General features: G+C 40.9%; 1 long non-coding RNA gene across 2 annotated transcripts in view; it reads right to left on the bottom strand.

Moving 5' to 3' along the window:
* LOC126921685 (uncharacterized) overlaps positions 1-24522 on the bottom strand; it is a 115739-nt gene that overhangs the window by 61864 nt on the left and 29353 nt on the right. For both annotated transcript variants that reach the window (XR_007712507.1, XR_007712506.1), the window contains exon 3: positions 5779-5816. This is a non-coding gene — a long non-coding RNA (uncharacterized LOC126921685). The remainder of the gene's footprint in view (positions 1-5778; positions 5817-24522) is intronic.

The raw sequence follows: 24522 nt of genomic DNA, 5'->3' as shown, positions 1-24522 counted from the left end.
GAATTGAAAAGGTGACCCTTCAGACGCCAATACAATTAACCGTGAAACCCCGAACTTCATATTTTATACAGCCGGCGACACCGGGCAAATTGAAAGAGACAATTTTTGCGGCGAGCACAATCGCGGCAAATGGATGCCGCGAAAACGCAGCGGCCTCGATTCGATGAATTGCCCCGCCGGACGATTCCACGCGCGTACCTACATACGCCCAGTTGAAACAAAAGTCGACGCAGACAGATTACATATGCTGTTTCAAAAATTCAGGAGCATATAGTATTCACCAAAATCAGTAAGATAGTCTTAAGAAGAATAGATCGAATATCATTAATTTCGAAGCTGTAACACTTCAGTCTATATCGTATCGTATCCTTGCTTCGAAAACAACGCGGTTCAAAACATGCAAAGGACCATGAAAAAACGATAAGAAATCAGAATCGACAGAATCAAGTTCGTTCTTGGCATTTGCATATTGTAATATTAAGGAATTCCAAAGAACTTGTTCGTAATGAAATAATAAAATAAGATGCAATGTATAACTCGAAAATTAATAATATTCCTGGCCTCGCATTTATTATAATTTTTTAAATAAAATATTTGTATGTATACTTTATTTATATTTATATATATATTATCTTAACAAAATATTTATACACGAATACAGTTGATGTTGAACAATCGTAAATAAAGAAAAAGAGAAATAAATGATTCGACCGGATGTTTTATCGTTTCAAATGTTTGAACAGCGAAAATCGAATTTATTTTGGTTTGTATTACATGCTTCTGAAGTTTAATCGAAACTCTTTGAAACATCCTGTATAGTGAATATCATTGGTGCATTATACATTTTGGTAACGAAGGGATACAGAAGAGGGTGAAAAACGCAGAAGACGCGTCTAACTCGTAACACACGTCGTCACACCTGACGTCACACACTCGTTAGGGGGCAGATGGGCCCCCCTCTCAACCGTGACGTTCAGCCCGCAGTGGGTACCTGGCGGCGTCTACCCATGGGGCTTCTTTCCTTTCTCTTCGTCTCACCCTACTCCCTCTTTCTCTGTATCGTATCCGTGTATCGTAGCGTGGTCCCCCCTCTTCATCGGTGGCCCCATAAGGCAAGGCAAAATAAAACTTCTGTCAAGGGAGTTCCCTTTTCCTCGCACACACGCGCAGCTGCTCAGGTAGCACGAGCTACTTCCACATTAGAGAACGGAACTGCCATGGGGTGCCGTGCCCCATTAAAATTCCGTCTGGCCAGACGCCCGGCTGCTCCCTCGCGTGCTGCGCGCAATACCGTGAACCGGGGGACGGCAGAAAGAAAGAGATTATTAAGGTGACGAACTTTCGATCGATTTGTTCGGGATGCGCCCTCTTCGGTATATGTACCAAAGGGGCAGAAATGCAATATTTTATTTTGGAAAAAATGACACGGCACGGGGAGCGGACTAATCTTCAGATCATGGAAGTATATTTTTCATATAACAAACTGGATAGATTTTAGTATTCGTAAGCTCGAAGGTAGTTAAATCCTTTTACACAAATGAATTAATAAATTCTAATAAACAGATAAATTGTTCTAATAAATTGTATAATGTATAAGGGTAACATAAGACAGTTTATCATATTTGACATACAATTGTAAAATTGTAAGAGAGAAAAATTGTTTACATAACTTGGAAGATAATTTGGAAGAGAACAAAAATCAGAATTTCTTAATGTTTATCGAGCAAACCAAGTTACTCGATGAATTGCTATAAGGCTAATGTTCATCATCATTGTACATTGTCAAATACTCATTAAAAAAATCAGAAACTGTTTTTGCAATGTTAATGTATAAATATAGTCTCTAATTTATCACTTGCTAATTCGTTAATATCACTAGCTGGTAAATTATTGTGTAAAAGGTGTTGTAGAATTTTTCTATTAAGCTGTACACAAAACTTGACAAAAGATCCCAAGAATATTATTGTATCCTTTCAATTGGACCTTAGCCTCTTGATCTATTAATACAGCGACAAAAGATTCGGTTAAGGAAAACTTCCTGCCCACTGCCTTCAGTGACCGTTTTCTTTAGTCGAGAAAGGGATCCGAACTAATTACAACGGGTACCATAAAAACGTACAAAGGTGCGAAAATGAGTGTAAAGTGAGGCGGTTTATTGTCCGACGTGTTATTGCACAGTGGCTGAAATCTCTTAAACTACGTCAAAATGGCCAATAACGAGGAAGACTCGACCGTTTTCACGCCTCGGTTGAAAGAGAAGAACTACAGACCGATTTGTCGTCGGTCGTAAATCTTTCCTGCTAATTCTCAGCACGAGACATCCGGTGTGCCTAGCAAGGTATTGCGGGGGCGTTTCGTGTGGTAAACATAATGTCCTGACCGTAAAACCTTTTGTCTGCGCTGTGTACCTTCGTTTTTCCGCATGGATTGAACGTGTGCGCGATCCGAGCATTACACCTGGTATCTTTACTATTTCGTATTCTTTTTCATTTTATACGAGACATTATATTTGAGTTTTCTTATGTATCAAAGTATTTAAAATAGGCTATTATTCTCAATGTTTTATTATCTAATTACTTGTCAGAATAGAAATACTCATATATGAAATTGAAATAGTTTTATAAATATGGAAATGCTTACTCGTAATTTTGGCATTATGACAAAATTTGTTCCTATTTTATTCCACAATATTGAATATAAAGATACCTTTTTTTGTAATAATTACAGTAGTAAGTACAGGCTAATAATTATGAATTAAATCAAATTGAATTTGCTATAACAACTTTTCCTATTTATATGCTCGTTATTATGTATATCAATTTTATGTAACATATTAATTATACATTGTCAATTTTATGGCTGTAGCATCGTTGCTTGTTTTGGTACAGTTAATTTGAGAGATTTCTTAACTCGCACTTTCTATCAATCATTATTTTTCTAGCAACTGACTCTATCCCTGTTCCTTTTCCGCTTCAATCTAATTTACTAACGTCACATCTGCATTGAAGTGGCTTTGCGAAGTGGTCATGAAGAAACTAAAGAAGCTGCCATTTACTAAAGAGCCGATTCATCGTTCAGCGTCTAATTCAATTCTCCAACGTTCCTCCAATACTATCATCGCCCATAAAACAACTTGTCTCGCGAAACATCTGCTCGCACGAGTTTCCTCCAGAAACCCATCTCGACACCTCTTGACGTGGAATTCCGTTACGTTTTCGACTTTCAAGTATATTATACATACACGCGTGCCTGTCAGAAACTGAACTATGGAATCATGCGAACGCAATGGTTCGACGGCTAAAGTGCCTCCGATAAAAAGACCGAAACGGAGTCCACCAGTGTTCTCTATCTTTTCTTCCACCCTCGCGAGCCTTCCAATTCTTCGACTGTTCGCGACAGATTGGCCGACACTCTCCGCTATATCCGGCTCCATCTTTGAACCGCCTCCTCCCTAACGGGAGCTTAACATCATCAAAAACTAACCGCATCCAAGAGCGTTTCACGATCGAGCAACGCGACTGTATCGTTTCTTTCACCGTACGATGCACAATGACTTTAGAACATATGTCGAACGACGGAGTTTCTCTCGGCCGCATCAAGATACGTTATTAACGCGTACCAGAAGAGGGGAAAAACGGTTCGTTCTCTCGTGTAGGAAATTGTAACGGGTAGAAGAAGAAATCTAGAGGGAAGGAAGATAGAGAAAGACGGAATGGTAGTAAAGAACGAAGGAAAATCCATTTTCATGTCGAGAACGATTCGAGCGCCTAGACACGTGGGTGGAGAAAGCAGAAGGACGAGAAAGGTGGGATAGGTCGAGCCATCTGGTTCTTTGCTCTGCACACGGCCACCTTAAGGGCCTTTTAAATCCACCAGAGACACACACCTTGAGACCTGTTTGGACCAAGGACCCTCGAACTCGAACGCTCGGCCCTTTAAAGATCGATCCTGAAACGAAGACACCGAGACCTTACCCTTGGCTCACCTTAACAACCTCGAGGGTAACCGCACCATTCAATGGTCCGGCTCTCTCTTCACTTTTTTAATACGTGTACACGTTCTTCTGTTCCGTTGATTTGGATCGTGTTTCTCCACGGACATCTCGCTGTTTGGTTTGTATCGGGTTTAATGGACTCGCAGGAGCCCTTTTTTTAAGGTTTTGATTGAAGGGGTGTGTTTAGGTGATGGATAGTTTTTACCGAACTGCATTTAGATCGATATGTTTCATCTTCTCTGTTTACTTGGGAAACGGGAATTTATTACATTGAAATTATTTTCTTAAATCGTGATACAAATGCCACGTGAACTACCAACAAGGATGAGAATATTTTCATGAAACTGTGAGAGGTAAAACTACGACGATGGGATTTTTATCGAAAGTCTTACTCTGTGAGTAAACGAACGAAAGAACGATGCATCTATAATCTATAAGATCTCGTGCTTTCAAATAAAATATTAATGCAATGGTCCATGCATCTTGCATCCTTCCACTGAATACCGATTAACATTTTATAGAACCGCAGAAAGAGAACGAAGAGCGACGTACATGGGCTGTTTACCTTGAAGATCAGCGTATCGCGGCAGGCTCACCGACAAAGCCAAATTAATTTGCGAATCGTTCTTGATGCGGATCTCGAAGGGATCGTCGGTCGCTCCCTAATCGATATACATACTGAGTGTTCATCGTCGCAAGTCCCGGACGATATCGACGAACCCCAACGAATGCAGAAACGAGGCAAGTCCACAGAAGAGAGTAGGAAATCGAGACGCGAGACGAAACGACTGTACGAATACACGTATGCGTAATCTTCGAGTGGATATCGGGAGATGAAAAAAATTGCAACTTCAGATGCTGCTACGGCAAGCATTTCTGACCCGTATCTCGTGCAATTCTCGTTGCCCCTTCCCGTACCCTGCTACTTTTGTCTTCTTACACAGCCTGAGTTCACCCCGATCTCTGTCGCGGGACTTGGCTACGTGCAAGGGTGCATTTCGCGGACCCGGTTACCGCGCTCGTAGGCACACATGCACTTTTGTCTACGTGACGCATGTGTGCCGCGACTTGCGAGCGCGCGAGCAAAACAGAAGAAAACCAGAGTCAGCCAGAGGCCGCGGAAAAGGTAGATCTCCGTGTGCTGCGAACGCCACGGAACGAGAGAAACGAGAGTATGACGAGGGCAAAAGAGGGTGAGGCACGGAACTGCTGGGGTTGGGCAGACAGTGAGACTTTTATTAGCGAAGGAATCAGCAAGCATGATTATGTACCTTAGAGCGTCTCCACCTCCGTTTATCAGTTCCGCCCTTCTCCTTCTCCTCCCTTCTTCGAGCACCCGTTTACCTACCTTCTCCCGCACGTCTAACCACCCTTCCTTCCTCCTACTCTGTCTCCGTCACCGTCATATCGCCACTGACATTGCACGACGACGACGACGACGATGACGACGACGACGACGACGACGACGACGAGGAGACTAGTACGACGACTACGAATCTGCCACCCCGTCGCAGCTGCATTGTCAACCCCTTCCCTCTGCCAACCCGCTGCTCCCTACACGAGTGTATGCACGCAATGGCGTAGAAAGCCGAGGAATCGCGTCTCTACAGACGCGAGATAAACGATTCTTCGTTTTCTTCGAGAGCTTCGATGGGTTAAGCTTAAGTTCTTATACGTATAGACATCTATCGCGTTGCGTAACATCGTCGAGGTTAGCTTGAGGGTGATTTAGAGAAGGAGTTGAAGAGTATTGATGGATAACGATGAAGGATATTGGTACTTACGATAAACGTTGCTGTGGCGGTTTGAAAGATGCTGTCCCCTGCAACAAAAGAAAATTGCGAATGTACATCTGCGTAAAATAAAAGCTTCTTAGTAATAAAGGTTTAAGGAAAACCGTTTCTAGTAATATTAATTTTCGTTTCCTTATTTTCAAATTATTTCTAAAATTATTGAAATTATTTCTAGAAAGGATTTCACACGTTAAATTCATATAACGATCAAAGGTATTCCGTCTTAAGTAAAATTAATTGTTTCGGTAAGCAGATCCTGAAGGAGCGAGTGCCGTTAGAATCCCTTGCAGTATTACCAAATTCGTTGTCCGTAGATGAAAACGCAGAGAACAGAGCCGTCCTCCACGAAATTTGCATCTCTGCCTCGCCAATGCCGCCCAAGGCGATATTGTCGTCACAATGAAACCACCCTCCCCCCGAAGCTCGCTATCCCATCCCTCGATACACACTCCGACACAGCGATGTCATGTGCGGGTGTCGCACTCGAACTTTCGCCTCGAACCAGATGCGCGAAACTTCGCGAATTCTGATCACGCATACATCACGGCACGGCTAACAAAAAAATTTTATCAGCCTTTTTTTCTGTTTTTTCCTCTCCTCTCGTATTTTTCCTTCCTTTTTTTTTTTATTTTTTAGTTTTCGAGTTGTCCCTCTGGACACGCTAAAATCCTTTTGAAACAGCCGTGTGCCAGCCGAAACTTGCGCCGGAGAAAATTTAGATGCAGATGACCAGCCTCGTCCGCGCAAACTTTTTAATTTCGAATTCTCGTTCCGGCACGAATTTAGTTTCCGATAGGTATTACCGGTTCGAAATAGTTACGCTAGCCTTCCTGCTAATTTACATTGCATTGCAGGTGGCGACGTACCCATTGTTCGTGTCTTCGAGTTGCTGTTATTTGACGATTAAATTGCAGCTTCGGCAAAAAAGCGATTGCAAGTATATATATGTAGACTACAGAAACAGGTTTCGAAAAGTTGCAAATTTAGGAGAATTGTAGTAGCTAGATTATGGTTTACTATGCTTTCATGAGATACTTAAAGATGCTAAAATATATAAAATGCATACAATTATAGTACTCAACAAGAAAGGTGAAATATATCGATTCTAAGATCGATAGGTATCTTCAGTATAAAATAATACATCTATATGCATCTTATATGAATACTTATCGGTTATAATTTATTCATCCATTGTAAATAATAGTAGCTGAATTACAATGATGCATGGGAAATGTATATACTTACATATCTATGCAAACAATATGGAGTAAAACAGGAAAATACGAAGATATACATCTGTCGATATAAAATTTACATATGTGAATATCGTATTCAAATAAAAGGAAAGTATATTTCTAGCGAAAGCGGATATAAAGTTTCAAGCCTTACTATGAGTGAATATTTTCTTTGATATCGTAATAATAATGATCTTCTCTCGCGATACGGTATTTCTTTTCGTTTAATTAATCTTTTCACACTTCGATCTTTTATTCACATTTAATACATCACCAAGCGATATATTTAAATTATCCATAAATACAAGATTACATCTTACGATGAAGGAATGTTTCAGATTTCATACTACACGTGTATATTGTTTGTCTCGCTCTTTTTAATAAGTAATTTAACTCCTTAAAATTTGACTACAACATAATATAAACGAAATAGCGTCTATTTATGTGAAATAAATGCTAAGCTCCATACATTGACTCTACATTCTTTTCGGTCCTTTTAATGAATACTGTCCCAAGTTTCTCTATTTTATTATATAGTAATTATACATATAATATATAATAATAATTCACAGAGTAAATATAAATCTTCTTATCCATTTGCAACGTCTTGTCAACTTCGTACTCGACCGATTCATGATATTTAAAGCCGAAACTTTACCAAAAATTTATGTACGTGTTTCAGCCTCCTTTACTTTCATCGCGAGAGGAAAACTGAGTTCTAGTGTATCATCAATTTCTCGTGAAACAGCGAAATTCCACGAATCAGAATGCGTCTTTCTGTGCCCCTATTCAGCGGTCTCGGCGAAGGATGCATCGGTACAACGCTTTGGTGGCGAGGGTAAGGAAGGAAGAAGGACGAAACTAAGGAGGTCATAGGTGTGAGGCATAGTTCGACGCCAGTATCTGAGACAGTTTCAGCGGGCAAGACTTAACAAATAGGCAAAGTTTTGTTCCGAGGATACCGCGCCCGGCGGATTCTCCGGCGCTGCCACGACATCCTCTCTCCTCTTTGTTTCCAAGTTTATGATGTATTAGATGTTCCCCGTTCATTCTGCCGCGTTCCTTTCCTCCGTTACCGCGCCTTTCGGCTGACCAATTTATGTCGTACCCGGCAGTCTACGCGAAACTTCCATCTAACCGAATTAACGACGCTTCTCATTGCGATACACAAGAATTTAGAATGATTGGGTACGAGTAAATTTTTGAAACAAAGACTATAATTATGTTACTGTCATGTATTGGAATAAGTTTGGATGAGATGGACCGCGAACTTTTCAATGATAGAACAGGCATAGTGGTTAAAATGATTCACACATAAAATGATACATATGTGTTTTCCTACCTTACAATTTGATTGCTTTGACGCGAGTGTTATACTTTTATCAATTAATGTTATTTCACCTATATATTTAGTATTATTAATATAATTAATATTAATTAATCTTCTAAAATGATTTGAACTAGTAATATATTGCTATTGCTATGAGGTTTAATATGTTTATAATATATTTAATAAATATTAACCTTTGTTTTATCGTATGCACGTGTAACTCTGGGTAGTTTTGCAATTGTAAAACTATAAAAGAATTAAAAGGATAAACTGGTATTAAAGCAATGAAATGTATGTAGTTTAACAATAGCTCTTGTACTATAGTATAGGATGTATACCTAACACAGAGTGTAATATGAATGAATTTCTCGTGCGAACCATCTGCTTTGACTTGAGTTTCTAACTCCTATACACCTATGCCAAACGATTAACTTAGATTTTCTATCGATTTAGATTCTAAAATAGGAAATAAGCGAAGAAACATATGGTACTTTACTATGTGTTATAGATTTTCGTTATGAATTCCTTTTATAGAAAGAATATTTTCAATATATATAGAATATGTTCAAATTCATTGCAATCGTTCAAAGATTTGATTAAAGTACACTTAAGCTCATAAAGAGCTTCCTCCTCAGCTGATCGTTGGATTATCGTATTAATCGTTGTAGAGCTGATCGTTACAATTATTCGAAATTCTTTCAAGTATAGAATTTTACTAATACACGGATAATACGAGTTACAAAAAAAGAAAGAAAAATGTCCGAATTTTCATACAAAGTGGGCAGAGGAACTAAGCGGCAGAGGATACAAGCGCAACGATCGACGTGAAAAGTTTCGTATCCTCGTGGAACGCGCGTTTCGCTGTGGCCGGGGCTACGCAGACGCGTCTGCTGCCCCCAGGATTAATAAACTTTGTCGCGTCTCGGCTTACCCCGTTGGCGTAACTCCGTACGTGGAAAATCAATACCCGATACACATACGTATCCTTGCAGAGGTCCGCTTCTCTACTTGTCTCGCGCTATCTCTCTTTTATCACGATACTATCTGTTTGGTAGTGGCGCGCTCGTGGGAAATACAATCGTACGCCGCCTGCTCAGACGATAGAGAGGTGATGAGCGAAGCATTTACAAACACAAGTAGGTCGTCGTAACGCGTTTGTCGTAACGCCCACATCGTTGTCCCCACACCATCCTCCTGGCGAGAGACGACGTCGCCTCTCTTCTCTTCAGGGTGACAGATGGCCCGTTAGACAAAGAACTTGGTCTACTGCCTTTCGTGGCGCGTTGCGTAACTCGATAAAACCAGCGTCCAAAGTCGATCGTCCTTCGACGTGAACGCTCTTGCCCTCGTGCAGGCACACGGACCGATCGTCAAAGGGACGATGGGGTTGAAAATCAAATAGCGTCGTCTCGATGGGAAACCTTGATCGTTGTCAAGATTGAAATCTCTCTGTCGTTCCTTCTCTATTGACCGTACCTCTTATCTTTCTTCGCGATCGCACCGATCAGAAGTTTCAGTTCCCCCTCGAAACGACGAAAACCGCGTCAAGAACGATCGAAGGGTGCTCCATGCCGTGTTCCATGACGATTAGACGATTAGGAGACTCCCTTCCGCAAAACCTCGTTACGACACCCGCTATTGGATGTGGAATTAGCTGCGGGAATTACGATCGTTCCGCGCTTTTTCTGCGGTATTGTGATTTCTTTTTTCCCATCGGGCTTGCGTTTTGGGAGACCGGCGGATCGCATCAGGGGAAACGTTTCTAAATACTGTGCAACCGCAAATGGCGCTACCGCGTTTGAACTGCTCGTCACGAATGCTCCCTCGTTGGTAATTTGTCTCGTGTTTACTATGCTCGAGTTACACTTTCGTAAATATGTACGTGATTTACATTTAACATTGTTTTCCAAAGGACTTATAGGTGGAATTTCTGTTTTATGGGCGATATAACACTGTCCTGGAAAATTCACATAGCATCACGAAATGTGATCGAGTTTTGTACGACGGTATGAAACAACTATTGTTTACTTCTGTTCGATTATGGCAAAAATGGTTTAAACAGTATTGTTAAGAAATATATTATTCGTGATATCAGAACATCGAGAAGAACAATGAAATATGAAAGCTATTATTTTGTTGCTTGTTATATTTTTGTGTTATCGTTCTTCCAAAGCAACTACGTCGTAACCTGTTGTGAAAACGAATAATATTCCGAAATTCTGGAGCGAAGCTCGCACGAGAGAAGGGCGCTCGTGGATCCAATAATTCCGGGCAACAATAAATTCCCGTAAAGTCCAGTCTCTCGATACGAATGACGCGATGCTAGATTACAGTGCTGTGTCTTGCGATTCACGTTATGGCACTGACACGCATGAACGTGCCTGAACGCACTGAAACGCACACGCGCGTATAGGAAGGGGCGTTACGTCGATGGCTGGCACAATGGGCACGTGGCAGAATCTAATCACACTCGCAAGTTTCAGGGTGAGCTTGTATTTTTTTTTCTTTTTAAGTTCCGTCAATTCAGCGTGCTAAGTCGATAGAACGTAAGTTCGTTAATCCGTGCCCTTCTATGAGACAGAGCTGTTTTCGTGCAACGCAAAACGGTATTTACGTAAATGTCGGGATGAATGAACGTAGTTGAATGATCTGCAATTCAGCCCCTATAATTTACACGATAATATTCTACTAGCGTTTGGTACATTTATTTTTTTTCCAATTGTCAATCCGACTTATCGAGTTTCCATTAGGATTCGTTGGTTTGTCGTAAAGATTGATTGGATATATTTGGCGTCGTTTTATTGTTCTCAATCTTCCCTTCTCAATCTTCATTCGATTATCGATCTCAAGAAATTGCTTTTCACTAATTCTCCGAAAACCATGAAATGAATATTACTAGTTATATAATCATAACCAACGAACAAGTACACACCCACAGGCAGCACACTTAACGACGAGCTACGAGACATACTTCAAACATTTTGTTCGATTTTAAGGATTTTAATTTACAATAGTTTTTAGCTTCTAAAACTCATTTACGAATTTATTTAGATATATTCATTAGGATTATCTGATATCAGTCTCTCAGACGAAGGGACGTCTAGGAATAAAACAAAGATGTGGCAATTAACATTTTGCTTACTGTTTGATACTGAAATAACAGCTGACGTATTTATATTTTACAGTAAAGTAGATGTATTCTCGGCGGATTTATTAAATTTAGCATGAATATCTTTTGCAAAGTAGCAAAGCAATCGGAAAGATTTGTTTCGATGTGTTACACGTTCATATCAGTTCGAAGTCAGCGCTCGATACGTCGTTCGATTGATTAAGCTGGTGTCGTGCGTGCAAGTTGTACATGTGTCTGGAACTATGCTAGAAACACGTGGCCCCTGCCTCAGGAGACGCCCCTTTCATCTAATCGTTGCACCGTTAATGGATTATTTCAATCGAAGAATCGGGGGATCGCTACCGTTCTTCACAAAGCTATAATTATGCTCCGCCTATCATTATAGATTATTCTACTACTTATGTGCTGTAACAAGATTCCTAATAATCTCACCTTATGTTAGTTTTCATTCGCCGTAACTAATAAAAAGGCATCTTCAAATGTTACACTTTTAAACAATATTCTACAATTCATCTTTTGCAGAATAATTGCAAAATTTACTATCTATATCTTACGATTAATTTTTCGAAAAAATTTACCATTTATATTTCGCTGTACTTTTCCTCAAAATAAAATTTTTACGAGAGTCCATAAAATAATAAAAGTTAAAAGAATCGAGTGATTCTCACTCGATCAACCTGAATCACGGAAAAGAGTAGATCAAGGTAAAAGTAAGACAGAATATATCCAGCTGTTACGCTAAGTATCCTGAAACGGGACAGCGAATTCCTTACAGGAAGGATGAAGCAACAAGTGGCTTCTTAGCTCAGGCAATCTTAGTTCGATGTTCAACAAGTGTTTTCCGAATGGACGCATGTTCTGGGAATCTTTCGCAGGAAGTTTAGTAAAAGCAGCTGCTTGTCACGAAATGTTTGTACAGTTCAATTGGATTATCTGGATATCTAATAAAACAATTTGTTGGTTATACCAAGCCACTTGTTTCACATTTTTATTTATCTAATGTTTCTTTTTATTACAGTATGATCATTTTTTTGGCCTAAAAAAGCAACTGCATTCTTTTTAGTTATAAATATAGCGTGGCCTTGCATTTGTTTAAATTGAAACCAAAAATATATTATTAGTAGTTATCTACATATTAGTTAGATATATATGAAAATATAATTTTCCCAGACATTTGTACAATTCTGTAGCTCTTTACCTAAAATCTTGAAATGATATTTGCTAATGCATAATTTAAAAAAAAATGTATACTCTATCGCTTCTATCGAAAAAGAACCATTCATTGTATTTGTAAACCTTCGTTGCAATCATTTTGCGTACTGTGGAAGGAAACAGGAGTATCCAGGCGATAACAAGACTAATAATAACATTCCTTCATCACGACATCCAATATACATTGCGTCTAATATCTATTTTTCACTTGTTCTCCACGCAATTCCTATTTTGACATTTCACAGCCCTAGAAGAAATAATAATTTCTAAAGAACCCCTAGCCTTTAAAACTTTCATCACTTCCACCTTCCATTCTAATCTCTAAAAGAACAAAAAGAAAAAAAAACGGACGAAGAAAACGAAAAGAAGAAAAAAACGTGAGAAAAAAGAAAGGAGGAAGTAACTTTCCACCAAAGTTTCTCCGTATTAACACGGAACAAAGCGCTCCTAATCCAGGGACGAGAAAGAAGGAGAAACATGACGTGGAATGGGGCTCGTCGGTTTCGCGTGCCGTCTCTAAATAATAAAATAAAAACCTCGACCCTCTAGATCCTTGGCCCACGCTCAATCCCAACAGCAACAAGTTGATATCTTGTTCCCTCGAGGGCGGCCCGGGGGTAGGAGGACTCGAGCAATAGGAGGAGGAGAGTATCGTCGTAAGAAAACGCTTTTCCTTTCTTTTCTTACTTTCATCCCCTAGCTGGTTGTCCCTTTTCATCAACAGATTCCTTATCCGTACCCTCTAGCCCGGAAAATCTTCGTAGGGAAGTTCCTCGTCCGTGAAGGGGCTAAGAAAACTGGCTGAATTCGGGGTAGAATGGGCTTCCTTAGGGTTCAGGAAACGACCAAGATGTAAAGGGACGGTGTTTCCTTAGGGGTGGTTACCGTGAAGACGATTCAACCGCACTCAGCGTCTTGTAACCTGTTGGAATTACCCTCTTCGAATGGGATAAAGTACCTCCTCATTGAACTACGTGGTTGGTTGGCGTTTTGCGGCTGTGAAGCGTTGAGATTATGGAGGCTTGTTTACTGTGCGTGGTGAGATAATGCGGTAATATGGTATTTAAGGTAATCGAGAGTTTATTTATTTAGGTAATGGAATAGAAAGGTAACAAAGGTAATGACTTATTAAAAAGGTGTATCAAGAGGATATTTTCTATATCTTTTGCTAGTTATTATTTGTACTGTGATATTTTTATTAAATTTAATATTGTATTTTAATTATACTTTCAGTTTATTATATTTAATTGTATCTGATTGACATTGTATTGATCGAATGACATTTACTTAACTGAGAGAGTAAAGGTTTATTGAGATCTTTTATAATTTGTAAGAAAGGCAAAACATGAGCATAAAGTACTTTTCAACAAATATAGATGAACAATGCCAGTCAAAACATAAAAATGACTTTTTATCTACTAAATTCGCTGTTACAACAGAATAAACAAAATATAAATCCAGACATGAGATTGAACATCAATATGTTTCTATAAAAGTCTTTAAAAGTTTCTTAAAATGTGATCGTCTCTCGAGTCGATAAAATCTTAAAGAAACTTAAAGAAACTTTAAAGTTTAAAAGACTGTCTACTTGACAGGTTGCTTTCTACGGCAAGTTTATTGCTTTATTGTCCATGGTAATGGTTAACAAGCCGAGAAAATCACCGAGGGAGGGTGTAGTAATTAGCAGACATTTCCCGTAGGCTAAGAAAGCCGAGTGAGATCAAGAGGATGAGCATTTCTTGGGGGTAAGCTCGCCTTAAGAAAAACCAAACGACCGATGTCTTGTAACCTGTTGAAGCAACCCCTCAAGAGATAAAGTGCTTTCTTGGCACCGATGAAGAAGGGGCTGAAAGTTTAGTTGGGGGCCTCTGCTGTGCAAGAATCTTGAGATGCTTGGGATAAAATCTATAGAGTGACATAGATAGAACGACGATTGGCAAAGCGTGAAAAGGAAAGAATGATAGCCGAGATCTTTCCAGACGGAAAGACGCGACACGGCGAATCCCTGAAGAGAGACAGTAAGAGAGTCAGAGCAGCGAAGAGCTCTTTGAAGAAGTGACACCTTTGTTTTCCCAGAGGGCGCTCGAGCGTGGTGTGAAGGGTTACTAGTCTTCAGGAAAATTGGCGTTACGAGGAAATTACATGGAGACGAAGATAAAACCCTTGGATGGTGTCTCGTTAACTACACCACGCGTGTTCTTCATACGGATGATTGTTCGCACATCTTAGGTTGCTAATAAAAAATTACAGTATCTCTGTTGATCCTGTTTTTTATCCATTTGCTAAATTTTTAATTAAGGGCTGATACGATTATACAACAGCTTGGATTGTTATATATGAAGTGTTTACGTATTACCAAATGGTCCAAAATTTGTAAATATATGTAGATCAAAGTATAATTAGTTAAAGATATTTAATAACATTCCGTTCATTATCGTTATAGTATGAAACATTTTTTGTAATTCTACTGAATTATCTAAATTTAATATTATCGTATTTTTTACCAACTTGCGTGTATTGTATTTAATGTCAATAAGAATATTACAAAATAGTATAAAATATTCTATATATTATCATTGTTGATAATACTAGAGAAATTGTTAGTAGTACAATGGCAATTAGGAACCAATTACTCCACGAAAGATTTTAATGAAAAAAATTCTATTATAAATTACACGATCCAATATATACGATAGCAAAGAAAACTGAATGCCTTAATAGGAAAACCATATTACCTAAGCAATTTCTAATTTTCCTATCTATATCCTCGAACAACTATCCAAGGCTGAACATAACTAATAAAAATCCTCTTAATCCGATAAGCTAAAGCACAAAAAAAGAATATCACTTGCCACTACCCAAACAACTTTAAAACTCTTTTGTTCCATCGGGTTTATATTTCCTCGCTTCGTCCGATACCAAAATCTTCGTCCACCTCGATTGTCTCGTTGATTGACAAAGAATTATCCCGACAAAGGGGCTGGCTGCACAATCGACTCTATCTCACCCTATTTCCTCGAATCTGTCAAAAGAATCTACGCCCGCGTACACGGCATCTCCAGTCGATTAACAGGATTGATCGCGGGCTAGCCTCTCAGCTGCCGCTTCCGGATCCTATCGTTCTTCATCTGCCTAAAGTACTCGCGAAACACAGCCTCTAAACGGCGCGTGACTTCCAGCCCAGGAACTGTTCTTTTTCATCCTCTTATTGGAGAATACGTCTATTGTATCCACCAAACCCGACGCAAGGATAAATATTTAACAAGCTCCGTGTCGTACTGTTACGTCAATATCCCAGAATGCATCCGGACGCATCCTTCCGGCCAGGAGGACGCCCAACAGTGGGATGCACTCGATCACGTCGGGGCTAGGTCTGGCTCGATCGCGTGACGAGAACAGCGACGAGCTCTGTGTTGCGTCGAAAAGGAGCACGGGATCCTTTCAGATATATTCAAAATATGCAGAGCAACGGCGCATCGCTCGGGCGAACACCGACAAAAGGTGTGCCAGCCGCGAAGCTAGAGGGAGGCCCTCGTTTCGTTTAGTACGGTAACGGGGGTGGAGGGCAAAAATAAGCAGTAAGAAAAGTGGAGGAGATCGTCGATTCTGTTTGCCCACAAAACGCCGTAAACACGAGACGATCGGCATTATGCAGTCGTCGTATACAGACGTACAGACAGACAAACAGCCACCTACTACACGAGCAGATGATGAACCTTTTTCAAGATTTTTAGGATTAGCGACAGGCGGACATTATACGCGGGCCGCACGAGGAATCTAAGGGAACCGCAACGTCGAAGAAGCGCCCAGAGTAATTTGAGATGATGCTGTTCTTTCTCAGCTGCCATTCGGCAGATGTCGAAATTGCTTCATCGCGGAGACAATAACGCGAGGATAATGGATTTAAGTCGAGAACTCGGAGATCGATGTCTTCGTCGGATAGATTTCAGTTTGTTGGTTATGGTGATCGAATTGTTCGGAGATAAGAGGACACATTATATGTGTCGTTTAGTTTTATACTTTTGCTGTTGGTGACGCATAAGACACGTTGCGATCTGATAATTTTTTGATAATTACATAATGATTGATAACGAAGCTCGACGAGAGGATAATTTTGATAAAGTAGTTGTATCGTTTAGTTTCGAAAATAAGGTTTCCTTTGAGACGAGTGTTGTCGATAAAACGATTGTACGATTGTAACGATTGTTTATTTATTATCGAATAGTTGTTAATATCATAGCAGCTATTAGCCGAAGTATCGGACCGTGTTTCTTAAGTGCTAACTACGTTAGAATCGAATCGGAAGATTTATTGCTTTTCCGATACTATTTTCGAGCTTTTGTTATTGATTTATTAAGAACGATTTAAAGGAGACTTTGACTAAAATCGTCAACCACCAGTTGATACGATTGTTTCGTAACATTCGTATATACACATTTAACTTTTGATTAAGAAAGAGAAATATTAGTTTTGTCTGGATGAATAGACACGTTGCATTATTCCGCGATTCAGCTCCGATACTTGCAGTAGCTATTACATTCTTAATTATACCCATGTACATCTTAGTAAATCTCAAGAAATAAATGCAGTATCGGAGCAAAACAATCCTACACAAGAATAAACACAGACAAATAGTTCTCACGATATTATTCATAATTCAAGTAGAAACAATGAAAGAGATAATCTCGAGTAGCCACAATCGATAGTGCACCTACACTACGTTTTAAGCTTATTCTTTACATTCTATTCCAATAAATCTCTCCTTTGTCTGCTCTCAAATAAGCACCAATAAATATTAACAACGAAGGGTGGTCTCCACCGTGAATTCTGAAAGAAAGGAACAGGCCGTATAAGAATCGCAACAAAGGACAATGAAACGGAAGGAGACTCGATAGCGGCCGAAGATCAACGAACCGGCACGGCAAGCGGAAGAGAAATCTAGTCCCTGATTCCGTGCTAGTAACGCCAGCGCATGAAATTTTCAATACGCCCATGTTTCGCGAGTCTTTCGAAAAATCAACGATGCAGCGGTTTCGTCGCATATAAAGCAGAGTAACAAACGGAAGTCGCGAACGAGATTACCGACGAAACGCATGCGTGCCTCGTATGAAAAGAAATTTGCCGGGGAACGGAGCTGGGCTTGTTTCGCGGAACGCACAATCGCAGGATAAACCGAAGATATAATGACACGTATGACGCGGTAAAACTTCTGTGCCACTTCAGTTAACTTCTGAGGGATTGGCGGAACGAACAATCGCGGAATTGAAGTCATGGCGATTCCACGGCTGCTTCACCGGTTGACGTACCGAGCAAACCTGTTACGAGATAGACTCAAAGGATCTTGTCTGGTACGCGAATGTTTGCGTATGTATATATATATATATGTACACGGTATCGAGTCGCAGCGCACCCTCGCCGTGTGGTCGTCTTGGTTGTCTCCCTCTCTCTTACTATTTACCATCGAAGAGCAGAGAGTTAAGGGAAAAAGAAAAGAGAGAAGGAGAATGACGAAGAAGCGGCACGTAGGAGCGCAGCAGGAGAGGAACGAAGACGGGGACGCGCGAGGAAGCGCGCACCGGTAGAAAGCAGCAAGAGGGCTGGGAAAAATGATAGAAGAAGAAAGGGAGACGTCGAACGGTCCTTTTCTACCTTCGACTCTTTTCTCGAGCGCTCGTTTTTTCCCCTTTGTCCCGAAGCACGGAAATTAAGAGACTTCTGCCGGTAGTCCAACCCCTTCGCAGGATCCGCGTATATACGGACGTGCAACGCACAGGCACTCGGGGCCGCGAATCTGTGACACGCACACACGTTAGCCGATCACAGCGGTCTCTATCCACGGGACCATGTGCATGTGCAGACGTACAACAGGGACGCGAGTCATTGTCCGCGGACACCTGTGGACTTACGTGCTATGTACGATGTAGCCACTTACTTCAGAGCCCGCTGGAAAAAAAGCTCTCTTGCGCTTTTCTCCGCTTTTCACACCGGGCAAACTAAGCACCCTAGCCCTATGTCTACAAGACTCGTCCTCTGTCCCTCTTCAACCGAGCTATTCTTCCAACGGTGTGTCTTTCTCTCTGCTCTGGAACGCTCAAGGTTCTTAGTTCTCCCTAGCGCCTCGTGCTTCGTTTCTCACCCCCTCCCCCCACTCCATCCTCTGTCTAAGTCTGGGGTGAGAAAGTCGTTCAGGGCGTTAAATCGTCTCTTCGGCTCCGCCGCTTCGCGCACCCGTTGCTTTGTAAACTGCCTCACCCTCTCGAGAATAAGATAATGCAAAGTGCAACGGCGGCGTGCTAGGTGCCTTACGTCACGCGACACACTGCGTTGCCGTTTTATTTCTCTCTTTTCCACAGTGACGCTGTTTTTTCCGTTGCCGTCGCTGTGCTTCCTTTAATTAAAAAAGTTATTATCTTGGAAGAAAGAGAAGCACTGGGCCGGGGCCGCGTATTTATTCTCTCGGTGTTTGCTGACCGTGCCGGAGCTCGCGGAGCGACGAGCGATTTTTGTGGTAGTCGGACAAGAACCCTCGAGAACAGAAAAGATTGTACCAGGAACAATTGCGATATTATATTAGGAAAAGAACGATTAATCAACGAAATTCTTTTGGACGAGACGATCACGCAGCCCATGCGCTCCTTCGGCTCGATTTATAGCGGCTTTAGGAGCTTCTTCAAATTATCTGACGTATTACTTCGATTCTATTACTTGGAAGCAGTTCGCAACGTCTCTTAAAGATAACCTCCACGCCACCCTGAGTAAACTGCACCGATTATTGTAGGCGTGTGGGCTACCATCTGCTATATACTATTTGCAAGCTCGTACATCTGGATACATTGGCGTAATAACAAAGTTTTAGTTCTTGTAGGAGAATGACTTAGGCAATGATAATACGAGACACTTATATAGATTCTATACAAAATACGATTCCTTGATTCGATCAAACAGGGCTATTGTTCAACGAATATCGATACTAGCGATTACTTACGGTTCCACGCGGGAAAAACGATGACAGGAGAGAGATTCGATGATTAAACAGTCGACAAAAAAGATACTGATTTGTCCGTGAAGAAACGAACGAAATTTTCTCATCTTTGTCCCTGTTTAACGATGGACGTCGAAAAAATCGACTGGACGAACAAAACGCAAAACCCTCCTGACGCTGCAAAAAAACATTATCCATGGAGAAGTGTCCTCTGATTATCAGCCGTTGTATTTGATTAAAGGTAAAAAGCTATTGCTAAATTATCCGTAATATCTGTGGCAACGAGTATCGTGGAGCGCCGGAGTCTGCACAGTTTGAGAGGGCGATGAACGGCGGAAAAATTTCATGCACGCCTAAATGCTTGTGCACGAACGTAAATTTGCACAGGCTCGGACACACTCGTACACACGCGCGCTTCTTGTTCCTGCGTGTATCGACAGAGATAAAAGAGAGAAAGAAAAAGCGCGAAATAGAAAGAGAAAGAGGTACGAGGTGTGCAGTCGATCTGGTTGGTCGGGGTAAAAACAAAAATCGAGGCCGAGCCCGCAGATACGCGGTTTTTGCGAAATTACCGGTCCCGCCTCGTACCTCCGTGCATTCCCGTAAATCAATCGCCGCTTCGACGTTCGTATATATTTTCCGTTAATTATTTTTATTCACGACTCCGCACGTAGGAACGCCCAACGCGCCCATCAGGGCCGATCTACGCGTCAACATGCACCACTCGGGGCCACTGACATATTCCACGTATATATGTGTATATATATATATATATATTATATACTCACGTGCGCACGCACGTATGTACATATTCGCGCACTTGTTCCTGGGATATACGTCGAATTTTTCTGGGGAAGCTCGTGGAACGCGCGCCCAAGCCCTCACGCATCTACGATGCGACCAGAAAATTCTCGAAAGTATGGACGCATGGGCGTACGCGCATAATCTGCTATCTTTTTCTCTCTTAACTTTTTTCTCTCTGCTTTTTTTCTATTTTCTCTCACGTACACTCGTCGCTGACAGGCGTGCTTGTACGCGCGTCCTTTTTCCAATAGATGAGGAGAGGGCAAGGGAGACAAGGGGTGAGAGAGGACAGCCAGGGAGAGTGGGGCTGGTTCGTCAAATTTGCACATTTATTCGTTTATCGGCATACAATCGAGCTTAAACTCGGCCGAGTTCGTATGAATGCGTGGACACCGGCGGCGTATGTGCGTCGCTACGCATGAACTTCATCCCTTATTCATAACCTTTCGAAGGGCTTGATGGAGCTCCGAGGCTCGTACGCCGCACGGACAATCTCTCGTTTTCTATCTATCTCTCTCCGACTCTCTCCTTCTCTTGATTTTTTCTGTTTTTTAAACTCCTGCTCTGCTCCCCCTTGTTTTCATGCACGAGGTGGGGGCGGATCGCATTCCCCTGAAATGCTTCATTTGTCGCGCGGCATTGTGTAATTCTTGACAATCTTGCGCGTCTTTCGGCACCGGTGCAGGTATAACTCGTGGTCGAAAGGGTGCAGGGAAAATCGTGGCCGGACCTCGACCGAATAATTTTTCGTCCGTAAATAAATACACCACGTTTCAAAGAAATATCCACCGGTTTCGGTTATTATTATTTGCGATTTTTCCCCGAGCTTCCTTTTCAACACTTATGGCAACGCGATGATATTTATTGTCCGGCTAGCAATTATCGATAGTCGTTTTCTTATCAATTCGTGTGCCGTCTCGATAATTAGTTTTCATTTTGATCGACTGAGTTATCGATTTCAGATTTGCACGTTTCTTGTCGGATTTGAAAGTGGAGTGCTTGGGAACAATGCCCTGTTGTTTGGCATTGTTATTTTTATCATTTGATTTTTTTAGTATTTGTTTTTATTGCGTTTTAACTGCACTTTGAGTTGTAAGTGCTATGATATCTGACATTTGGATAATTCTTGCATCGTAGATTTCGTTTTATGTTTTCATGGTACATTGAATATCTAGAATTTTTTCTGTCTTTCAGACAAATCTTCTATTTTTTAACTCAATATCTGATACATACTGGTATATTATCCATGTTACAGAGTGATATATAAAAATAGCGAGCTACGTAACATTTAATATTATTTATTTGTTTTCAGCTTTACTAAACATACCGATAGTTTTACGCGATAAAAAAGAAAAAGAGAAAAAAATTTCCAATTAGAAGAACATCCCGATGCTAACCCCGAACATTTGAAGACGCGACAAGTGTAAATAAAGGGCAGGGCGTGCCGATTGTGTAACTTGTGGAGGGACGGGCAGTTGCTAATTAACGATTCAATCGCACACACTCGGTCGCCTCGATAGTTTAATTAATTCCGAAATAGTTGGCGGCGCGGACTAAACCAAGTTCAGTTTGGGAATGAACCTGAGCGCCACCCTCGTCAGGCATCCTGTGGTCAGGAGATCCAGCAAGAAATAAATTACCAAACTGCGCGCTGTTCCCAAGAATGTCCACCCTTCTTCCGAAACGTCGAACCGTTCGCGAAACAATCTCGACGCGGATCGAACGGCTCGTTCTTCGTTTCCCTCTGGTAACCGCTCCGATGTGATGGGGCAACGGCAAAGACGAGGCTCGATTGTCACTTCCGTTGGGGGAGGACCGAGCGGAACCGTGTTCCAGAAGAGAAATCGATTCGGTGAATGCGAAATTTTGAAACCGGGGAAACGAGCATTCGAACCAGTTTTTTTAGGCTTTAATGAGAAACAGCAGGCGAATCCTTTCTTGTGGAAATGAATAAAGAGACGGTTATAGTTAAATATTAATTTGTAAATAATTGTATCAAGTCATGGTATATGTACGAAAAAAGGAATACGAAAGAATGTTTTGCGAGTAAAGAGAAATTTGGAATTTTCCAATTATGCATTCTTATTGTTGTAAATAATATGCAGGTTCGTGTGATTTTGTGTTAATGGTTGTAGAAAATCAATTAAAATATAGAAAAAGAGACGTAGAGTTGTATCATAATTTTAATGGTTCTTTTCAAGTAATATCATCGTAAAAATGATAGTTAATTACAACGTGTACTCTGAATGAAAATTTATTACCAATATGCGCATAGGATATCCATATCTGTCGTAAATTATCAATCACACGAACATTTATACGATGAACAAAATTACCTCTCGTTTAACAGAATTTTCTAACATATGCTTGTTATCAAAGAACGTTACCAAAGCCGTCACACTCGTAACTTCCCATGAAGTTGTCGGTGGTCGGCAAAACGTGACCGTAAAAGAAAACGACGATCGCGAAGTTGGCCGGTATATTTGGAAAATTTGACGAGTAGCAGCGTGTGAGCTAGCCATGGTAACAAGGCGGGCAGTTTGAAGGGTCGAAGTTGGCCATAACACATGTGTATCATTACGTAGTTCGTAGAGTTTACCGAGTTTCGAATTTTTCCGGTATACGGTCGCAGAGTGCACACCTTGCCGTCAATTCCTCCGACTTTTCTCTCATACGTGGCCTTCCTCGCTACTGCCTGGCCCTGGCTAGAGCAATAGCGAGTCATAGAAACATTTCTCGTGTGTTCTGTGTACCCTTTGCTTTCGTGTTGGCGAAGTATCGCGGTCGTGCGCTACAGTTATCGCGTAGTTACACGATACTTGCACGGTCTCTGGCTGCAAGCGTATCTCCAAGAGGAGAAGTAGACGTATGGTTTAGGTGTTTTACAGGTTCTCGTAGCGAGTTCCTCGAAGCTCGCAATTTGGCGAACCATCGTCTCCTTTTTCTCCGTTTTCCTTTGTATATTCTCCTCTGCTCTCCGTTGCTCTTGCTTCCCGTCTCTTCATCCTCTCTCTCTCTTTCTTTATTGCGCAGTATATGTGTGTGTGTGTGTGTGTATGTGTGTGCACGTGTTCCGTGACGGTCCGTTCCTTTCCGAGTCTGCCACACGCTTTTTTTATTTTTCATCGCGCCTTCTTTTGTTTGCCGCCTTCAGACTTTGTAACTACACACTATAGTCACTATAGGATCCACGACCGATCGCATCGGCCATCGCCGTTTAATAAAGCCGCAATAAAGGCGCTGCCTGAGAAGAGTCATCTGATCTACGGAGCGTAATTGCGAGTAATCCAAGTGTACACAACGCGTGTGTTTGCGCGAGCATCTATAAAATGCGCGTGTGTATGGGTGGAAGGAACGTGTGCGTGATGTCGTTGGGGCGAGCCTTTGTCAGCCAGAGTTGACGGTGATATTAGTTTTCAAAGTTTCCGCATACTGTTCGACGAAATCGACGAGCAACAGCTTTAAATATTACCAAAGTTGTGTAATACTTCGTTTCGACGGAAAAATTGATTTTTTTACTCGACACCCGTGAATCGGTTTCGATAGCTATCTAATTGCCGTTTGTAGTATAAATACGATGATATTTGAAGACAAAGTACGATTCTGATATTTGGCCATGTAGTAAAGTTATTGTGTTATTAATCAAAGATTTGAGAAAATCATTTATTCGAAGAATTGTTTTATCCAAAGACAATGTGGAGTGTGGTTACTTAATAAATATCGTTGTTGGTTATTAAAGGAAGCATGAACTATTTAAAATTGTGAAATGTAAAAGAACAGAGGATATGAGATGGAATTCATATAATTGGAAAGTTTGTTAATAGTAATTTCATGTTGACAGATTAAATAGAAGTTATTAAATAAATAACATTTCATCACGTTTGTTGTAATGTTTCCATTTGCAGGAATTCGCAAGCAGTACATAATATTTATGTAAATGCAATAACGCTAATGATAACGTCGTGTTTGTCAAATTTATACGATAAATTTTCAAATCTGCATTTCCTCTAGATCGATTATTCGTTGGAAATTTAATCTTTTA

The sequence above is a fragment of the Bombus affinis genome, chromosome 11 (genome assembly GCF_024516045.1).
Source record: "Bombus affinis isolate iyBomAffi1 chromosome 11, iyBomAffi1.2, whole genome shotgun sequence".
Classification (NCBI taxonomy): Eukaryota; Metazoa; Arthropoda; class Insecta; order Hymenoptera; family Apidae; genus Bombus; species Bombus affinis.
Note: the sequence above shows the minus strand (reverse complement) of the source record. Positions and strands in the feature narration are given on the sequence as shown.